At 35.3% G+C, this 19,421-nt stretch overlaps 1 protein-coding gene and 1 pseudogene across 1 annotated transcript in view; both read right to left on the bottom strand.

The window, feature by feature from the left end:
* CNTN6 (contactin 6) overlaps positions 1-19,421 on the bottom strand; it is a 395,429-nt gene that overhangs the window by 358,587 nt on the left and 17,421 nt on the right. The window lies entirely within an intron of this gene.
* On the bottom strand, positions 3,100-4,088 carry LOC102481688 (ubiquitin-like domain-containing CTD phosphatase 1 pseudogene; annotated as a pseudogene).

Here is a 19,421-nt window from a genome sequence, read left to right as displayed (position 1 = left end):
ACACACACCCACCCCCCCCCACACACCCACACACACACACATATATATATATATATATACACACACATATTTATCTTTTTGGTCACATTTTTATCTCTAAACTGTTCTGACTAGCCATGAGCCCAGAGAAATATATAAAGTGAAAGAGAAAGTTCATTGGATAGACTTATTTATTTATTTATTTATTTTGAGAGATTTTCGCTATAGGGCGTGTGTGCTCGCCAGACAGACAGACAGAGACATAGAGACAGAAAGCGAGAAATCACCTCCTAGGGGGGATGGTCATGCCGCAGTCCCTTCTCCTCCATTCTCCTCTCAGGATCTTGGGCACACACACACACGTGCCCGGCATAAGTTCCAAGCCACTGGGTCTGGGACGCGAACCGCGGTCCACTACGTGGGAGTCCAGCAACATAGCCATTACGCTAACTGCTGGTTCCCATTGGATAGACTTCTAACCAGCAATATTTATAACCTGATATAAAAATAACAATAAGGTCCACAGTATACTAAGAAAAAAAAATCACTTAAGAAATTTATAAAGGTTTTCAAGAATGAAAAGAAGTCATTTATATTCTTGAGTCTAAGTGTATGAGTATCTGTGAGCCTGACTTAGTCTTCATTTTTTTTTCCCTTGAGGGCCAAAATGAGCATGTAAGTCTTATATGCTGGTCTTTGTGCAAAGTCCAGCTAACTGTACATATCATGCACAATGAAACAAAAATTAATCTGACAAGGATTTCCTGTCTATTCTTCTGCTCTTCCGGATCTGATTTAGGAGTTTATAATTTTGAAGACGGTTAAAATTGGGACCAGCAGATGGTTTAGTGGTTATATCTCTGGACTCCAATCTAGTTGACATAGTTCGAGTCCCAGACCTGGCAGCTTCAAACTCATTCTGGGCTCATGTGCATGTATGCCAAAAATCCCAAAAAGAGAATGGAGGAGAAGGGATTGCGGCGTAGCCATCCGTCCTGGGGAGGTGATTTCTTGCTTTCTGTCTCACTCTCTCTCTCTCCCACTCTCCGTGAAGCACACATACTCTATAGCAAAAAAAATCTCTCTCTTAAAAAATGTTAAAACTAAAGTTAACTATACAGACTTTATAGAGACATATTAGTACCATGTGCATATTTGTTATTATTTTGTTTTAGAGAGATTTTTTGCTGTTGGGTGCATGTGCTTGCTGGAGAGATAGTGAGACAGAAAGTGAGAAATCACCCCTCAGGGGTGATGGCCATACTGCAATTCCTTCTCCTCCATTCTCTTGAGATTTTGGGTACACCCAGACACACACACACACGTGCCCCATGTAAGGGTTAAACCACCCAGTCCAGGACTCCAACCATGGTCAACCGCATGGGAGTCTAGCAACATAACTTTTACACCATCTGCTGGTCCTAATCTTTTTTTTTTTTTTTTTTTACATCACACCACAATCAGGTAGACTTTATTCTGAGAATGTAAGAATGGTTTACATACACAAAATTATAAATGTGATACACCATATTAACAGAAAAAAAGAATAAAAACATATGATGATATCAATCAGTGCTGAAAAGTCATTTGATAAAAACACAACATCTCTTCATTACTAATAAACTCAGCAAATTTGGCATAGAAATAACATTTTCCAACACAATAAAAGCCATTTATAAAAAAAACTGATAGCGGGAACCAGCAGTTAGCGTAATGGCTATGTCGCTGGACTCCCACGTAGTCGACCGCAGTTCGCATCCCGGACCCAGTGGCTTAAAACTCATGCCAGATGTGTGTGCATGTGTGCCCAAGATCCCAAGAGGAGAATGGAGGAGAAGGGATTGTGGCATGACCATCCCCCCGGGGGGTGATTTCTTACTTTCTGTCTCTATGTCTCTCTCTCTCTGGCGAGCGCACGCGCCCTATAGTGAAAATATCTCCCCCAAATCAAACAAACAAACAAACAAAACTGATAGCTAACATCACACTGAATGGGGAAAAGGGTTAAGCTTTTCACCTAAAAACTGAAATGAAACAAAGCTGTCCACTTTCTCCACTCCTTTTCCGTATAGGACTGAAAGTCCAAGCCAATGCAACCAGACAAATAACTAAAATAAAAGGGATTTAAACAGGGAAAGAAGAATCGAAATTATCTCTATTTATAGATGATATGATTAAATACATAGAAAATCTAAAAGAATCCACATACACAGGAAAAAAAGAAAAAAACCTGAAAATTATAAATGAACACAGTGAAGTGGCAGTGTACAAAATCAACATACAAAGATCTATAGAATTTGTATACATGAAAGTGTACAAAATCAACATACAAAGATCTATAGAATTTGTATATATGAAAAGGCCCATGGGACCAGCAGTTAGCGTAATGGCTATGTCGCTGGACTCCCATGTAGTTGACCTTGGTTCAAGTCCCGGACCCAGCGGCTTAAACTCACACCGGGCATGTATGCGTGCATGCCCCAGATCCCAAGAGGAGAATGGAGGAGAAGGGATTGTGGCGTGGCCATTCCCCCTGGGGGGTGATTTCTCGCTTTCTATCTCTCTGTCTCTTTCTTTCTGGCGAGTGCACACGCCCTATAGTGAAAAAGGCCCAGACTGTGGTAGAACTGAAGGAAGCTACCCCAATTACAAGAGCTGAAAAAAGCATAAGATACTTAGGAATAAACCTAACCAAAGAAGTAAAAAACTTCTACAAGGAAAACTATGAAAAACTTAAAAAGGAGATTAAAAATGACACAAAAGAGTAGGAAAAAATTCCCATGTTCCTGAATTGGAAGAACTGAGATAATCAAACTATCAATATTACCCAAATTAATCTACAAATTTAATGCATCCCTTATCAAAATACCAGAGATATTCTACACAGATTTAGAAAATAATCATAGAATTTGTCTAGACTCATTAAAGACACAGTATTGTTAAAGCAATTTTTTTTGAAAAAAGTACTTTTATTTTAGCATATTGCTATGATCTTCAAAAAATATAAAATTAAATTTACAAAAACTGGAAGACCAAGTATAAGCAGTCAGGTATTTGCTTCAGTGTCCAGCACTATCACAATGATTCCTAGCATAAAGCAAGAAGTCCACAGATCTCAAGTATCTTAAACAACTGCCAATATGACACATAACTACTGTCCTTGCTTCTTGGAAAGATACCATTCCCAATATTTTTTATTTAACTCCAAAAAGTCATCTAATTTTGCTATCTCCTTGAGGTACTGAGTTAATTTTAAAAGTTCTTTGTCTTTATCACGATTTAGGTGCACTTTCATATAAGGCCTTATCTTTAGTCCATTCTGCGGGCTCCTTAGAAAATTTCTTCCTATGTCGTCAAACATAATGATTTTTTTTTTTTTGCTATAAAACTCCGAAAATTTTTCCCATATAACACCAAGTGGCTTTATGTCTATTAACCCTCTCTGTGGAGTATGCACTGTTATCATAGTAGCACTGTCCAACATGAAGGTAATCTTGTAATTTGCATTGGTGCTCACTCTCAGTTCTTTCATTTTAGCTTAAATCCACTTCATATTTGTTGCAGACCAAATAACAATGTCACAATCTTCATATGCAAATGTTAGGAATTCATGAAGATAGGGCTGCATTAATTCTACTCCAGTCTCTGTACAAGACCTATGGTCAAATAATGTATAATCAACATCCAGGAACAAAAGCTTTTTCCCTTCCCGGGGAGGATCCAAAATTTCTACTTTGTACTCTTACTCTGCGAGAAATTTTCAGTAGATTTTCTTCCCAATTTTCTACTTCTACCACTTCATCTTCAATATCAAAGTCGTTGACAACATCATCATTGTTGAGAGGTGGACCTAAGACATCTTCCAAGCTCTCCTCATGAGATCCCATCATCATGATTTTAGTATTTGGTTTCAGTTTGAGAGCTCCAAGCTTAACATCATTTTCTGCAGGTTCGCCTTTAACTTTGAGTCCGAGTAACTTCTGGCATTCAGGCAACACTCCTGTAAGAGTCTTTAGGAACTGTTTAAGATCTAGTACAGTATCATCTTCTGAAAGTGTGGTCACTGAATATTCCTGTCCACTCCATTTTACAATGATAGGGAGAGCCATTCTTGATACATATGATGCGGCAACTTTTCTTCAGAAAAACACCTGGAGTGCAATGGAACCAGTGGCAGCCTTGTTAAAGCAATTTTGAGCAAGAGTGGAGGAGGTGGTATCTCACTGCCTGACCCAATATATACTATAAAGCTGTAATAATCAAAACAGCATGGTATTGCCACAGAAACAGCAGGTGGACCAATGGAACAGAATAGAGGCCCTAGGAATAAACTCCCTGACATTAAAATATATTATGAAACTGTGATCATCAAAACAGCATGGTTTTGACACAAAAACAGACATGTAGACAACTGGAAAATATATAAACTCCAGAAATAATTCCCCCTAACATATAGCCAACTATTTTATTTTTTAAGTTTTTAAAATTTATTTTTACATTTTTCTGCAAATATTTACTTTACATATCAAAAAATTTTAACTCATACTCCATAATTCTTTTTTTTTTTTTGGAGAGATTTTCACTGTAGGGCGCGTGCGCTCGCCAGACAGACAGAGAGAGACATAGAGACAGAAAGCGAGAAATCACCCCCCAGGGGGGATGGTCACGCCGCAATCCCTTCTCCTCCATTCTCCTCTCGGGATCTTGGGCATGCACGCACACGCACCCGGCGTGAGTTTTAAGCCACTGGGTCCGGGACATGAACGTGGGAGTCCAGCGACATAGCCATTATGCTAACTGCTGGTTCCCATACTCCATTATTCTTGACAGTTAATAAACAACTTTCAAAAATTCAAAATACAGAATTTTAAAGATAATGTTCAAAATATTTCTTATGATTTTTGTGTAATTTTGTTTGTGACTCTGTAACAATAGAAACAGTATGGTTTTAAATATTTTTGAGAAAATATTTACATGTCTATTTTTAATCAGTTTGAATACATTAGGGATTTGCAATGAGTAAAACAGAAAATTTGAAGACACTTTGCAGCATTTTGTCACACACACACACAAAAAACAAGTGACTCATTCATTTATTTAATGCTACATAATAAATCAGTCCAAAATCCAGCTGTTAAAACAATGGTTCATTATTTCTCAAAATTTTGTGGAGTCACTAGAAATTCTTTGGCTCCACATAATATCACCTGAGGTTATTTATTTCACAACTGGACTGAAAGATCCAGGAAAGCCTTGCTTGCATGCCTGGGTACAGACCATTAGCTGGGGAGTCTGTTTCCCTCCACGTAGCCTTTTTCTTTCCATGTCTGTTTAATCCAGAGATTTTATCAGCTTCTCTTTTTAGCAGATACTCTGACTTCCAGCATGATGTTTGAATTCCAAGAAAATAAAAGCAGATGCTTTTTGGCTTCTTAGAGGTTAAGAATAGACCTAGCTTCACTTCAACCAAATCATGAGGCCACATCAGAGTCAAGGGGTAAGGAAACAGATATGGCTTCTTAAAGGTTGGAATGACATGTACATACAGAAAAAAGGAGAACTGCTGGTGAAAATCTTGGAGATTATTTATCACAATGAGAATCTTACTATACTTCTGTGAAGATTTAACTTATTATTCTTAAAACTTCAAGGCTTTAGGAAATATTAAGGAGTAATTCTTGAAAGAATTTTTTTGCGACTTTATTTTTCTGTATTATTTTGGATATTTTCTAAACTTTCTACTTTGTATCTGTACTTTAAAAATTAATGAGATGTTCTTTTTGGACCAGCAGATGGCATAGTGATTTAAGCACTGGATTCTCACATGGCTGACCATGGTTCAAGTCGCACACCCAATGACTTGAAAAGAATGCTGGGGATGTGTGCATGCATGCCCAAATTCTGGAGAGGAGAATGTAGGGATGTTTCTTCAGTGTCATTTAGCTAGGGAAAGGAATGGTGACATGGCCATACCTGCAGGGGTGACACTTTCCCTCTCACTGTCTCTCTCCAGTGAATACACACACCCTATAACAAAAAAATTAAAAAAAATCTTTTACACTTTTCCTATTGTTTCAATTGACTATTATGAGAGAAGGCTAACATGTGGAACAAAGAACAAAATTTTAGAATCTGTGAAATTAGCAAACAAATTTTGCCTTGTTGACAATGAAAAAAAAAAAGGTCCTAAACAAGTGGCTACTATCTCCTTATCTACACAGTTCCTTCATGAGTTCTGTGTTTGCCTGATGCCAAATATTTTGGTAAGAAAAGATGAAGTTCTACCTAGAATAGACAGAATGATTCTTTCCATACCAAAATCTGAATGTATTACTTCATTTTAAAAAAATCTTCAGTATATTGTTTATTTCCTTATGAACAAAACCTGAAGTCTTAACATGAGCTACAGAAACCTTGACCAAGTTTTAGTGCAGGTGGAAAATTCCTAATCTGAAAATGCTAAATCTGAAATGCCCCAGAATTGGAAAAATTTTGAGCCCTGATATGATGTTACAAGTGGAAAATTCTAAAACTGACCTCCTCTAATAGGTTACAGTGAAAATACTGCAATACAAACATATATAAAATTACCTTCAGGCTGTGTATGTTAAGGTATATATAAAATATAAATGAATTTCATCTTTAGACCTGAGTCTTATATACAATATGTTTCATTATGTATGTACAAACATTCCAAAATCCAAAACATTTCTGATCCCAAGCTTTTGATTATAAGGGATACTCAATCTGTACTTCCTTATCCTCCTCTGACATCTGGACGTCTGAACCATCTGGACTTCAACTGTGGCTTTTCTGTCTGCCATTCATGCCATACCTACCTCCTCTTGTATGCCCTTTCTTCTATGTGAATATTGGGTCATCAGAAAAGTCATGACTCATTTTTGCATAGAAAAATATAGAACAATTACGTCATGGCTTTTCCAACGACCCAATATTTTCTCTTCATGTTGACAACACTGCCAGATCATCACTTCCCCTATAAACGTCTTCACTGGCTTTTCTCACTTGGTTATTTTCTGTTCTTACAGCACTGTGTAGCTGTTGTTCGGAGCACTAAGGTGATAATTTAATTCAAATATATTTCCTTGAAGTGCTCTATGATTCATGAGGATAGGACGTGTCTCTCTAACCCTGATACCCTAGACAATTTTGGACACCATGGATAGATGATCCAGATAATAATTACTGAATGAATTCAACCATTGAGTGAAAATGCAATGAATGAGGCTACTACTTACTGCATAGCAGATAAAAATTATCTGTGGGGACAGCAGATGGCCTAATGGTTACATCTCTGGACTCTCATGTAGTCAACTGTAGTTCTAGTACTAGACTTGGCAGCTTAAATTCACACTAGGAGTGTGTTCATAAGATCTTGAGAGGAGAAATGGAGGATAATGGATTGTGGTATGGCTATCACCCCTGGGGAGTGATTTCTCACTTTCTGTTTTTCTGGCAAACACATGTGCCCTGTAGCAAAAACCTCTCTTAAAACAATATAATAATTGTTTGTTTAACTCATTATGTACAAAGAACAAAAAATGCATGTCAATAAAACAAAACGGAAAGAAACAAAAATGTTTAACATAACTGAAGTAGATTCATTAATGAGAAAAAAGGCCAGCTGAAGTATATTTTATTAACAAACACAAAGTGGTAGATATTGGTATTACTCATAAGTATTTCTCATTTTCTACTGTCCAGGCATGTAAAAAAAAATGTACTTCTTCACTCTCTTGAGTGATTTGCTTTAGGCACTGAAATGTGAATTTGAGTGATATGTGTCACTTCTGGGTGGAAGTGTTTAATTACCACACAAGTCTGTAGATCTCTCTTCTGAAATTGTGAAAGCACATATTTATATATGAAATTGTAATGCTGAACATTTTTAAGGAAGACTGCTGCCTCAGAAATACCCACAGAGAAATCTTTGTTGATTCAAATATCTAAGATGTAGGGGTAGGTTGTTATTGCAGCATAATGATACCTAACCTGACTAATAAATACCATTATTTTAAACTAGAAGAATATTTATTTGATGACTTTAATCTTTATTATTAAATATGTGAAATAAACAGTGAATATATTCAGGTCTAAATGAAACAGAAATTTATTCCTAAAGCTTTTGTTTTTTTGACAAACTAAAACACCTCATTTTGTTATTTTCCACCTAATTAAAATAGCATCATAAGCTAACATAGTGTGTTATAACTTGAATGAAAGTTAAAACAAAAAATATGAAGTTCTTTCTTGTTCTGAGCATCTGAAGAAGCAACTTATGTATCTCACGTTCTTTGAGCTATCTAAAGAAGTAAATATCACATGCCCCTCTCTGTAGTTAATAAATTAGTAATTCTTAATCCAGGGATGTTTATAATTACAGGTTTTATCCTCGAACTTGTTCTCTATTTTCTATATGCCTTTCTAAATTTTTATAATATACCAAGTCCCAAATTACACGCCATCTCCAAAAAATAGGTCTCAAGTATGATTTTTAGTAATGTACTAAATAACTGTAAATTTCCTGACTGTTTTATCATGAAGTGGCTTCCATGGTTGCCAAGGACAGAGACATAAATTTACCCTTGACATTAATTATCATTTTAATATGTGCTTTTTTTTAGCATTAGATTTAGATGACACTGTAATAGCATACTTGGAATGAGCACAGATGTATTTAAATTTATGTTTCTTTGGTATATTCAGAATCTACTTTATTAAGCACCCATTTATTGAGTGCCCAGCATGTACTAGATACTGTAATTGATGCTGGATATAAAAAGTTGAAAATGCAAGAAGTCTTCAAAACATACATAGAAAACGAGGTTATAAAAAACTATGCATGGATTTCAAAATTTTTTCTACTGAAGTAAACTTTTACTAACTTATGATATCATGTCTGAACAGGAATTAGTATGAGGCACTAAGAAGGATAGAATATCAATTTGCAAAAAAAGTCCTTATCAGAGCAACAGAAATGCTGCTAAAATTGAAGTATAGACATCAAATTTATAGTGAAGCTCGGATTGAAGGATGATGGAATCACTGATGCTTTAAAAAAGTTTATAGGGACAGTGCCCTAAAGAAATCAGCAACTTACAAATGTGTAACTACTTTTAAGAAGGGATGAGACAGTGGTGATGATGACACTTGCAGCTGAAGACCATTCATGTCAATGTGTGAGGAAAAAGATAAATCTTCTTCATGCCCTAATTAAAGAGCACCAACAATTAAAAGCAGAATAAAAAGACAACTCCATAGACATCTCAATTGGTTCAGCTTACCTAACGCTGAATGAAAAATAAAAATTAAGCAAACTTCCTGCTTGATAGATGTCAAAATTGTGCCCAGATCAGCTGTAGAAAAGAGCAAAGTTTCCAGTGGAAATTTTATACAAATGGGATCAAGATCTTGGCATTTCTTGGAAGAGTTATAACAGGTGATGATGCATGGCTTTACAGTCTGTTCCTGAAACAAAGCACAATCAAAGCAACCACTACCAGAGCTAGAAGCAGTCCAGTTTAAGCATAATTGGGCCTATCAAGAGACAAGGTCAAGGCAAGAGATTTTTGATATGCTCAAGGCATTTTGTTTCTTGACTTTCTAGAAGACCAAAGAACTATAATATCTGCATATTAGGAGAGCATTTTGAAAAAAAGTTAGCTGAAACTTTAGCAGAAAAAGGCTCAAGAAAACTTCACTATAGTCTTTTACCACCAAGATGGTGTTCCTGCTCATTCCTCTCATTAAACAAGGGCAGTTATGTGAGAGTTTTGATGGAAAATCATTAAATTTCCACCTTCCAGTCCTGATTTAGCTTCTTATGACATGTTTGTTTGTTTGCTTTTTTTAAAGCAAACAAACAAAAAAACCCTTTAAAAGATTCTCTTTTTTTCAATTAAAAATGTAAAAAAAAAAGACCACATTGGCATGGTAAAATTCTGAGGGTCCGTAGTTCTTTAGGGATGTACCAAATGGCAAGTATCATTGATTGCAAAGGTGTCTTGAACTCAATAGTTTATGTTGAAAAACAGAATTTATAAATGTGTGTGTATATATGTGTGTGTGCATATATATGTATATATGTATGTGTGTGTGTGTGTGTGTGTGTGCATGTATTTTTGCTTGCTTGTTTTAATTGACCAGAGCATTCATTATGTACATGCTGGAGAGAGAAAAAGAGAAAGCACACTCTATGGGACATGATCATGGTGCAATTATTTCTCCTCCATTTCTCCCTCCTTTTGAGATTTTGGGGATGTGTGCACTTGCACATGTCCAGTATGTTCCCCAAGCCACCAGGAGTCGTAAACACAGTTGGACATGTGAGAGCAGGATTTCTTATCACTATAGTATGAGCTGACCCAAAATTTACATTTAAATTTTTGTTTCAAAGAGTTATGTATTTATTTGTTTACTATTTTTTTCATGAGTTTTACCAGCGAGAGAAAGAGAGAGAGAGAGAGACAAAGCCTCCAGGTCTGGGACTTGAACCATGGTTGGACACATGGGAATTCCAGCTCCCTAATTACCACGTCACCTGCTGGCCCATATATTTTTAATTTTTATTTTTAAATTTTATTTTCTATGAGCTTTTTGATATCTCTCTATATAGCTATATTACATTTTTTAATCCTCTATATAGACAGTATTGATAAATTTCATTGTTTTAAAATGTAGGTTAATTAAGCTTTAAAATTACTTTCACAATTGCTTTTTAATCAGTATTTTATTGAATTAAAATTATTAATACTAGTAATTGGTATGTCACATTATTAGTCTGAGTTAGCCAGGAATTTTCAATTAATTGAAGATAATTTCATATAGAATAACAATCATGAAACAAAATAATACCCAGGGACTAAATTCTAAGGATAAAAATATTATTTTAGAAGATACAGAGATATATTTATAAATCTTAAAACTTCACTGGCATCAAATGATTTTGTTGTTGTATGTCTCTTTGTGAAAATGAGGTTTTCCTATTAAGTAAAAGAAGGTTCTAATGGTAAAATAATTGTGTCAGGCACCATTTGAGTGTGCAAATGCGTAAAATGCTTCTGTGTGGCTTTCTATTTGAACTACACACAGCAAATGGCTATTTACTTTAAACTGCAATCTTTCTTACTCTATAAGAAACTGGTTTCTGCTATTACCTAATCATTGTGTATCTGTGTGACAAAAGATAGAATAAGAATGAAATCAACAAAGAAAAAGCTTTTCCCATTTAGTGCCTTGCATCATGACAGGAAGAAGCAGATAGGTCTCATTCTATTGTCTAGGAACCATGCAGACAGGCTAACATTAAATACCAACAACAAAAACTCAGCACCTCTGCTATTCTATTAAAGACCAATAAAATAGCAGATGCATTTTTAGAAAAAGAAATGGAAATGATAGAAATTAAATTATTTTTAAAATAAAAATTTTCATGGAAAATGTATATTATGAAAAAAGATACAGATGGAAAGGCCAGTGGGTGGCATGTTGGTAAAGGCTGCTGGGTTCCACATGGCCTGCTGTGGTTTGAGGTCTGGACCAGGTGGCTTGAAAAACATGCAAGGCGTGTATGCATGTGTGCCCAAAATCCTGAGAGGAGAATGAAGAAGGGGTTGCTACATGGACATTTCTTCTGGGAGGTCACTTGACACTTTCATTCTTTCTTTCTCCCTCCTCTAGGGAGAGCATGCACTCATAGCAGAAACTAAAAACAAAATAAAACAAAACTCTGCCTGCATTTCAGTTTTTTCCACCAAAATACTAATACTTTAATTTCATTTTTCCATGAATGTTTTGAACTGCTGGACTAATTCTAAGAGAACTTGCTTGAATACACCCTTTTGTGTGAATTTATATATAGGAATGCCATAATTAGCATAGCTGTCAGCATCGCAGATTCACAATTGAGCATGTTTTGGAGTTTGCTGACTAACAGAGCTAAATGTCTAGAAAACATCTTCATGTCTTCATGTTAGATATATTTTTTTTAATTTTTAAATTTATCTTCTATCAACCCTAGAGTAATGATAACCTTTTCATCCTGACAAAATTTGAAGGACTTTCTTTAATGGATCTTATAACAACTGATAGAAAATTAGCAGCAAATTTGATTTCTGGCCTTCTCTTAAATTTATTGCTCTTTACTGATTGGAAGACTCTAACATCTGCCAGAGAGGAAAATGATGTTCTTTCACCAAGAGCTCGACTCCAACAAGTATTGCACTTCTGATATTTACAAAGATACTGCAGAAGGTTTCATAAAGAGTTCCACAGTCCCTTTAGATGTACAGATGTGAGAGAAGTCAAATAAATTAAACTTTCAAAGCATATGCATATAAAGTCTTCAAAAACAAAATGTCTATATTCTAAGAGTTCATTCGTATTGGCCTCTTACACATATGCGTGATAAGTTACTAGAAACTTTAACAAATGTTTTATTTGAATCATACCTTTTTGCCTTTAAAGAAGACTTAAAAATGGGACCAGCAGTTGATGTAATGGCTGTGTTGCTGGACTGCCATGTAGTCGACCATGGTTCGAGTCTCGGATCTGGTGACTTAAACTTACACCAGGTGCATGTGCATGCATGCCTAAGATCCCAAGAGGAGAATGGAGGAGAAGGGATTGCGTTGTGGCCATCCCCCCAAAGAGTGATTTCTTACTTTCTTTCCCCCTCTGTCTTTCTGGCAAGTGCATGCGCCCTAAAGCAAAAACCTCTCATCAAAAAAAAAAAAAAAAAAGACTTAAAAAAAAAACTTTGAGGGGAACCAGCAGTTAGTGTAATGGCTATGTCACTGGACTCCCACGTAGTCGACCGCGGTTTGTGTCCCGGACCCGGTGGCTTAAAACTCACGCCGGGCCCGTGTGCGTGCGTGCCCAAGATCCTGAGAGGAGAATGGAGGAGAAGGGATTGCAGCGTGACCATTCCCCCCCCGGGGGGTGATTTCTCGCTTTCTGTCTCTATGTCTCTGTCTGTCTGGCGAGCGCACGCGCCCTACAGTGAAAATCTCTCAAAAAAAACTTTGAAAAGTCCATCCAATAGTCTCACTTTTATTAATTAGAAACCATCTAAGGGAATAATGGTGTATTTAGCACTGAACTTGTACTATGCCACTAGTAATTGCTGTGCTAATAAAATTATTAAATAATTGCCTCTATATTTAACAAAATCTGCCCATCATTAAACTTAAGGGGTTAGTTTATATATTCTCAAAGAATATATAAACTCATGACATCGATGCTTCAGTTTTCCTAACTAAATTCATGGATACTCCCTAACATATTCTCTCACTAGCTAAACTGTCATTTTGGACTAAACAGAGCTCTTTAATAAGTTATATTACTGTTTGTGGAACCACCAGAAAGATGAATACAATTGGCTTTAACCATTTCTTATTCAGATATATACAAGAAACTAAATGTTCCCAAATAAATTAGTGAATGTGATAATTTAGTGAATTATTTTAAACATTAAGAAAAAGTAAACACCTTTATGTAAAAATATTTTCTAAACCTCTAAAAACTTTTCATCTAAGATTCTGGAATTAATGTATGCCTTCATCTTTAGAGCACCATTGAGCTTAAATAAAATGTATTGAACAAGTATATATAAAACCATAAAAGTACCAACAATAAAATACTAGCAAGCCAGAAAGTTCTATGACTTTTTCTAGAAGGGGGAAAGCAAATGGGAAAAGTTCCAGTCAACCAGGAAGCATCAGGAAGTAATAGGCTCTATGCAATATGATTTAGAAGGTTACTTTTTCTAATACAAACACATAAAAATCCTATAGAAGTATAAAAACCCATTAAAAGTATACAGGGCCAACATGGGAAATGAGGAAGAAAAATGCTCAGAAGCCCAAAATAAAAAAGAAACTCAGACTGGGGAGGAGACAATAAAACTAGAATAACCCAAAGGCAAAAGAGCCTTGCATGAAACGGGTCCTTCCAAGAAGCTGTTTGTATGATGGAAAAAAAAGATTCACAGAGGTGCCAGAACACCACATGTGTACTAAGCTTGGTTGTAGGGCTCAAATTGCTTATATCTACATTTGAGGCCAAAAAAATTTACATAAAGCTACCCTAGAACAAGAGAAATTTACAGAGCCATTCCTTGTAGAAGCTATGCTATAAAGAAGCCTACACAATCTAACAGTAATAGTCTTCCATGGAAACCACATCTGCTGAAAATGAATTTGTCATAAAAGAAAGTCATATTCACAAGGAGAAATGAGCCACTGTGAGGGAGACCCAGCAGACAAAAGTAATGGAGGAATTTGTCCATAAAAACTAAAAATAGTAACCTAATCAAAATTCAACTTGAAAAAGAGGATTTAAATGATTTGGAGAGTGAAAGGATGAGAGAGAGATTGTTAAATACCAACAGACTAGCAGATGAACTTTTAGAAAAAGAAATGGAAATGATAGAGATTGAAATTATTTTTAAAATAAAAATAAAAGTATGCAATACAGACCAAAGGAAATTACACAAAATGCAACACAAAAAAAAGATAGAGAAACCAAAGACATAAGAGAAAAAGTAGACCAATACACTGAATTTGTATCTTTGAAGGAGAAAATAAAGGAATGTAAAAGATGAAAGATTGAAATATCCAATAGCTGAAAGTTTTTTAGGATTTAAAAAAAGACAGATTCAGGAGTTTTAGAGGCCTAAATAAAATAAATTTAAAGCAATTCCATGGATTCATACAATGTAGTGAACCTGAAAACTTTATGACAAAGAGAAAATCTTAATTCCTATCAGGATAGATATATCTTCAAGGGTGTGTAATTAGACTATCAGCAGTGTTCATTTTTTTTCTTTCTTCGGAGAAGTTTTTGCTAGGGGTCGCATGTGCTCGCCAGAAATAGAGAGACAGAAAGCAAGAAATCAGCCCCCTCCCAGGGAGATGGCCACGTCGCAATCCCTTCTCCTCCATTCTCCTCTCAGGATCTTGGGCATACACGCACACGCACCTGGTGTGAGTTTAAGCCACCAGGTCTGGGACTTTAACTGTGGTCGACTACATGGGAGTCCAGGGACATAGCCATTACACTGTCTACTGGTGCCAGTGTTCTCATGAGCAGAATTATATTCCAGATGATCATGGGACAGAATATGCAAAAAAAAATTGAGAGAAAAATAACCAATTACAGTATTATTTTGTAAGATGAGTTGAAGTAATTTTCAATACATAAATTTTAAGGATGCTTGATACTATTTCTAGAGCCTTCACATGGTCTTCAATACACAGGAAATGGAAATGAATCCAGGTGATGCATGTAAGTATCAAGAAGAAATGGTAAAGAAAGAACTGAAAAAAAAAGTTACAAATCTAAATAAGCATTGACAGAAATATTGAGGCCAGTTTCAAAATAAATGGTAGAAACATATGCACTGGAACAAATGTCTTGGATGAAATATAATTATCCTCTTGGTGAAGAGGATAAAATATATTCTCTTTAGACTTTACTAGAAAATATAAAGTTGCATGGGACCAACATATGGAGTAATGGTTCTGTCACTGTACTCCCACATAGTCAACAGAGGTTTGAGTCCTGGACCTGCAGCTTAAAACTCACAACAAGCACGTGTGTGTGCGTGTCCAAAATCCCAAGAGAAGAATGGAGGAGAAGGGATTATGGTGTGCCCACCATCCTGGGGGGTGACTTCTAACTTTCTTTCTCTCTATGTCTCTGGCAAGTGCACATGCCCTATAGCAAAAATCTCTCTAAAATTAAAAAAAAAAAGTTGTATGCTAGATTAAAACATAAATACAGTAAAGGAATTATCTAATGAAAGTTGAGAAAAGTTAATAATGTTTGAGTAATCTGATAAAAAGAAGTAAAAAATAAGTTAAAAAGAGTAAGCTGATGGTGTGGAGATTAAGGCTCTAGGTCCCACATGGCTGACTCCACAGTTCAAGTCCCAGATCTGATGACTTGAAGAATCACACAGGTGCATGTGCATGTGTATGTGTGCCCAAAACCTTAGAGGAAACTGGAAGAACAAGGACTGCAGCGTGGCTGTCCCCCTGGCAGTGAGTGGGGTAATTTCTCACTTTCCCCTCTGTCTCTGGTGAACACATATGCCCTATAGCAAAACCAATAAACAACTTTTAAAAACACAATTGAATATAAAATAAGATTAAGAAATAAGCTCAACTCTCTCAACAGTCATAATTGATGTAGATTAATTAAGCATATTTATTAAAAGACAGAGATTATTAGACCAGGCATAACAAATATGAAATTGTGGATACCTGGCATAGTCTTGATAATCTTTATGAAAATCTTGACATCTGTACACATTCTCAATATAAGGCATTATTGAAACATTGCAATGGTAAATATTAAAAATAAATGTAATACACATCAAAAGGAATGTATAATAAAAATATATTCACATAAAGAAATATCATATATAAAACAATACAAATTCAATATAAATGACCTTAGCATTTATGGCAAGACAGGTAAGCAGGCCATAGACATTAACAATATAGCTAATACAAGATGCAGTCAGAAGGCATGTCCAATTAACTCAATTTTCAGTAAAACAGCTCTTCTCCATAAATGATGACCATACCAATTTTCTCAGAAAATTTCTATTTAAATCTTACCAGCTGAAAAAGTCTACTTAAAACTCATGAAATAAAAATATTTTTTATTCCTCTCATATTCTATAGAAAAAAACAGAGAATGAAAAAAGTAATGATGGTGGTGGAGGGGATAAAAAACAACAAAACAGAGAACTCTCCATTTTCATGAAAATCTTGAAATGGACACAATCCCCAAACACAGACCTTAAAACACATTTCCATTATTGCCAAATACTAAAAAACATAGACCTTTGGGGAGCATGAGAGAAAAAGGACAAGTGTATTCTTTTTTGTTTACTTTTAGAAAAATATAGGTTGCCCAAAAACCTGCTAGCTGAGATCGCTGGAGAGGAAATTGAGAGAAGGAGAGGTTTATCTCTTATGTTGCATAGAGATTAATGCCTTAATGGCTTTACATTCCCTCAAGTGTCAACTGAGAGACTAATTCTCTCAAATAAAGAAGAGAAAGAATTCAGCAATAATTCCTTTTGGACACAAACAAAAATCTGAATTAGCACTATAGATCCCTTTATTCTCTCTTTACTACAAACACCTAATTTTTCTGTTCTTTCCATAAATAGTTGACCTCATTCCAAATATATGAATAATAATCATGAAGGAATTACTAACTCTTAAATACTGTTGGTTTTTTTATTTCTTATGACTTCAGTTTTTGGAGCAGTTTTAGGCTCAAATTGAAATTGAACAAAAATAGTTTTTATTTATCCCCTGCTACCACCCATGCATAACTTTCCCTTATCAAGAGTTTGCACCATAACAGTACATTTATTATAATTGATAAGCCTACGTCAATACACCATTATTATCCAAAGTCCATAGTTTTTATTATGGTTCAGTCTTGGTGTTGAATATACTATGGGTTTGCGTAAATGGTTGATGACACACATTCATCATTATAGTATCATACAGAATAGATGAAATACTCTAAAAATCCTTTGTTGCTTATTCATTCTGCATGTATACATTTTGAAAAAAAGAGGATGAAGAAAAAACAATAAAGAAAAAATACAGTTGAAAAACATATATTGCAAGAAGAATTAACCACAGTTTCGAAAAAGAGCTTAGATACTTTTACATAGTTTTAATATATTTAAAATGCATTTTCTGTCCACATTTTTAGAAAAGAAATTTAATAGCTAACAAAATACCAGATGGTAAGGAAAACAGAATAAAAAATTAGAGAGTAAAATAAAAGCATTTCAAAGGAGAAGACTCTTTCATTTTTGCTTAGAACTTGTGATTTCAGGGAATAAGAGAAATGAGGATTTTCTACTGATAATTCAGCCTCCAGTACCCAGTCTTGAGTGGGGAGCACCTCTCTAACTTTCTCTGTCTCTCTCTGTCTTCCCAATTTTTTGTAATTTTTCCTTTTTAGTATTTTTAAGGTAAAGTATTCTCTTGGCTTTCAGATCCTCCTTTATCTTACTAATAAACTACTTTCCCCCTCTTTAGGAGAAGCAAGGGTCAGACCTTCAGAAGAAGACTCCTCCATTGCTGCTGACAACTAGAGTGCACTGTGCGGTTTTTATTTTTAAAATAAATTTGTTTTTCTTTTCCTTTTTCCCCTTCTTTTTCTCTCTTCTCTATTTTTTTTTCTGTCTTTCCATTTTCTTATTCTTTTTCTTTTACCTCATCACTTTGCTGCTTAATCTCCATTTACTGAGTGTCTACATGGATCTAAGGCAACCATAGCCAAACATCCAAATATTATTAGGGTTAACATATTCTTCAATTCCCACTGAATCTTCTGCAAAAAGGGATAAAAACAGTACAGCAATGAGATCACAGATCATCTCTTCCTGCATACTCCTGAACCCTCAAGTTGAACTATAAGAATTAGGAAGAAACACACTATCTGTCAGATGACTAGAAATCATGCAGAATCACAAGAAATATGAGAAAGCAAGAAAATACCTCTCCTATAAAGGAAAAGAATAACTCCTCTTCATCCACAGACAGTTCAATGGAAATCATGGAAATGTCTGCTAAAGAATTTAGAATATTCATAGTGACAAAGTTAACAGAGAATGCAAGAGAATAGAGATAATGAACTTCAGAAGAGGCAGGAGAATAGAGCTGAGGAGTTTCAGGAGGTGAGAAAATTCTTATGTGATCTGAAAGAGGACATACACACCATAAAAAAGAATCAAACAGAACTGTTATAGATGAAGGATGTAATACAGGAAATCAAAACCTCCCTTGAAAGTATTAAAAGCAGACAAGATCATACAGAAGATCGACTCTCAGATGTAGAAAACAGAATTGCTGGCCTAAAAAGAAATCCACCACCAAGACTGAGAAAATAGTACAAAAAATGTGAATAATATGAGAAATACTAGATATCATCAAACTTCCAAACATCTGGATAATTGATATCCCAGAAGGTGAAGAGACTAATAAGGGCATTATTAATCTATTCTATGAAATTCTGGAAGGAAACTTTTCAAACCTAGAGAGGCATTCAAGATTCAGACCCATAGAAGAAGAAAGAAAGAAAAACTAGATTAATCAAATATGTGATGAAACAGGCAATATTACCACAGACATAGCAGAAATACAAAATATCATTAGAGGATACTATGGGCGACTTTACGCCAACAAACAAGATAATCTGGAGGAGATGGACAAATTCCTGGATGCATATAATCTACCAAGACTGGATCAGGAAGACATAGAGAACTTGAATAGACCTATAACAAGCCAGGAGATTGAATCAATAATTAATAATCTCCCAACAAAGAAAAGCCCAGGCCCAGATGGCTTCACTTGTGAATTCTACAAAACTTTCAAGGAAGA

Source organism: Tupaia chinensis, unplaced genomic scaffold, assembly GCF_000334495.1.
Source record: "Tupaia chinensis unplaced genomic scaffold, TupChi_1.0 Scaffold145889_1, whole genome shotgun sequence".
NCBI classification, from domain to species: Eukaryota; Metazoa; Chordata; class Mammalia; order Scandentia; family Tupaiidae; genus Tupaia; species Tupaia belangeri.
This window is presented reverse-complemented; position numbering and strand designations above follow the sequence as displayed.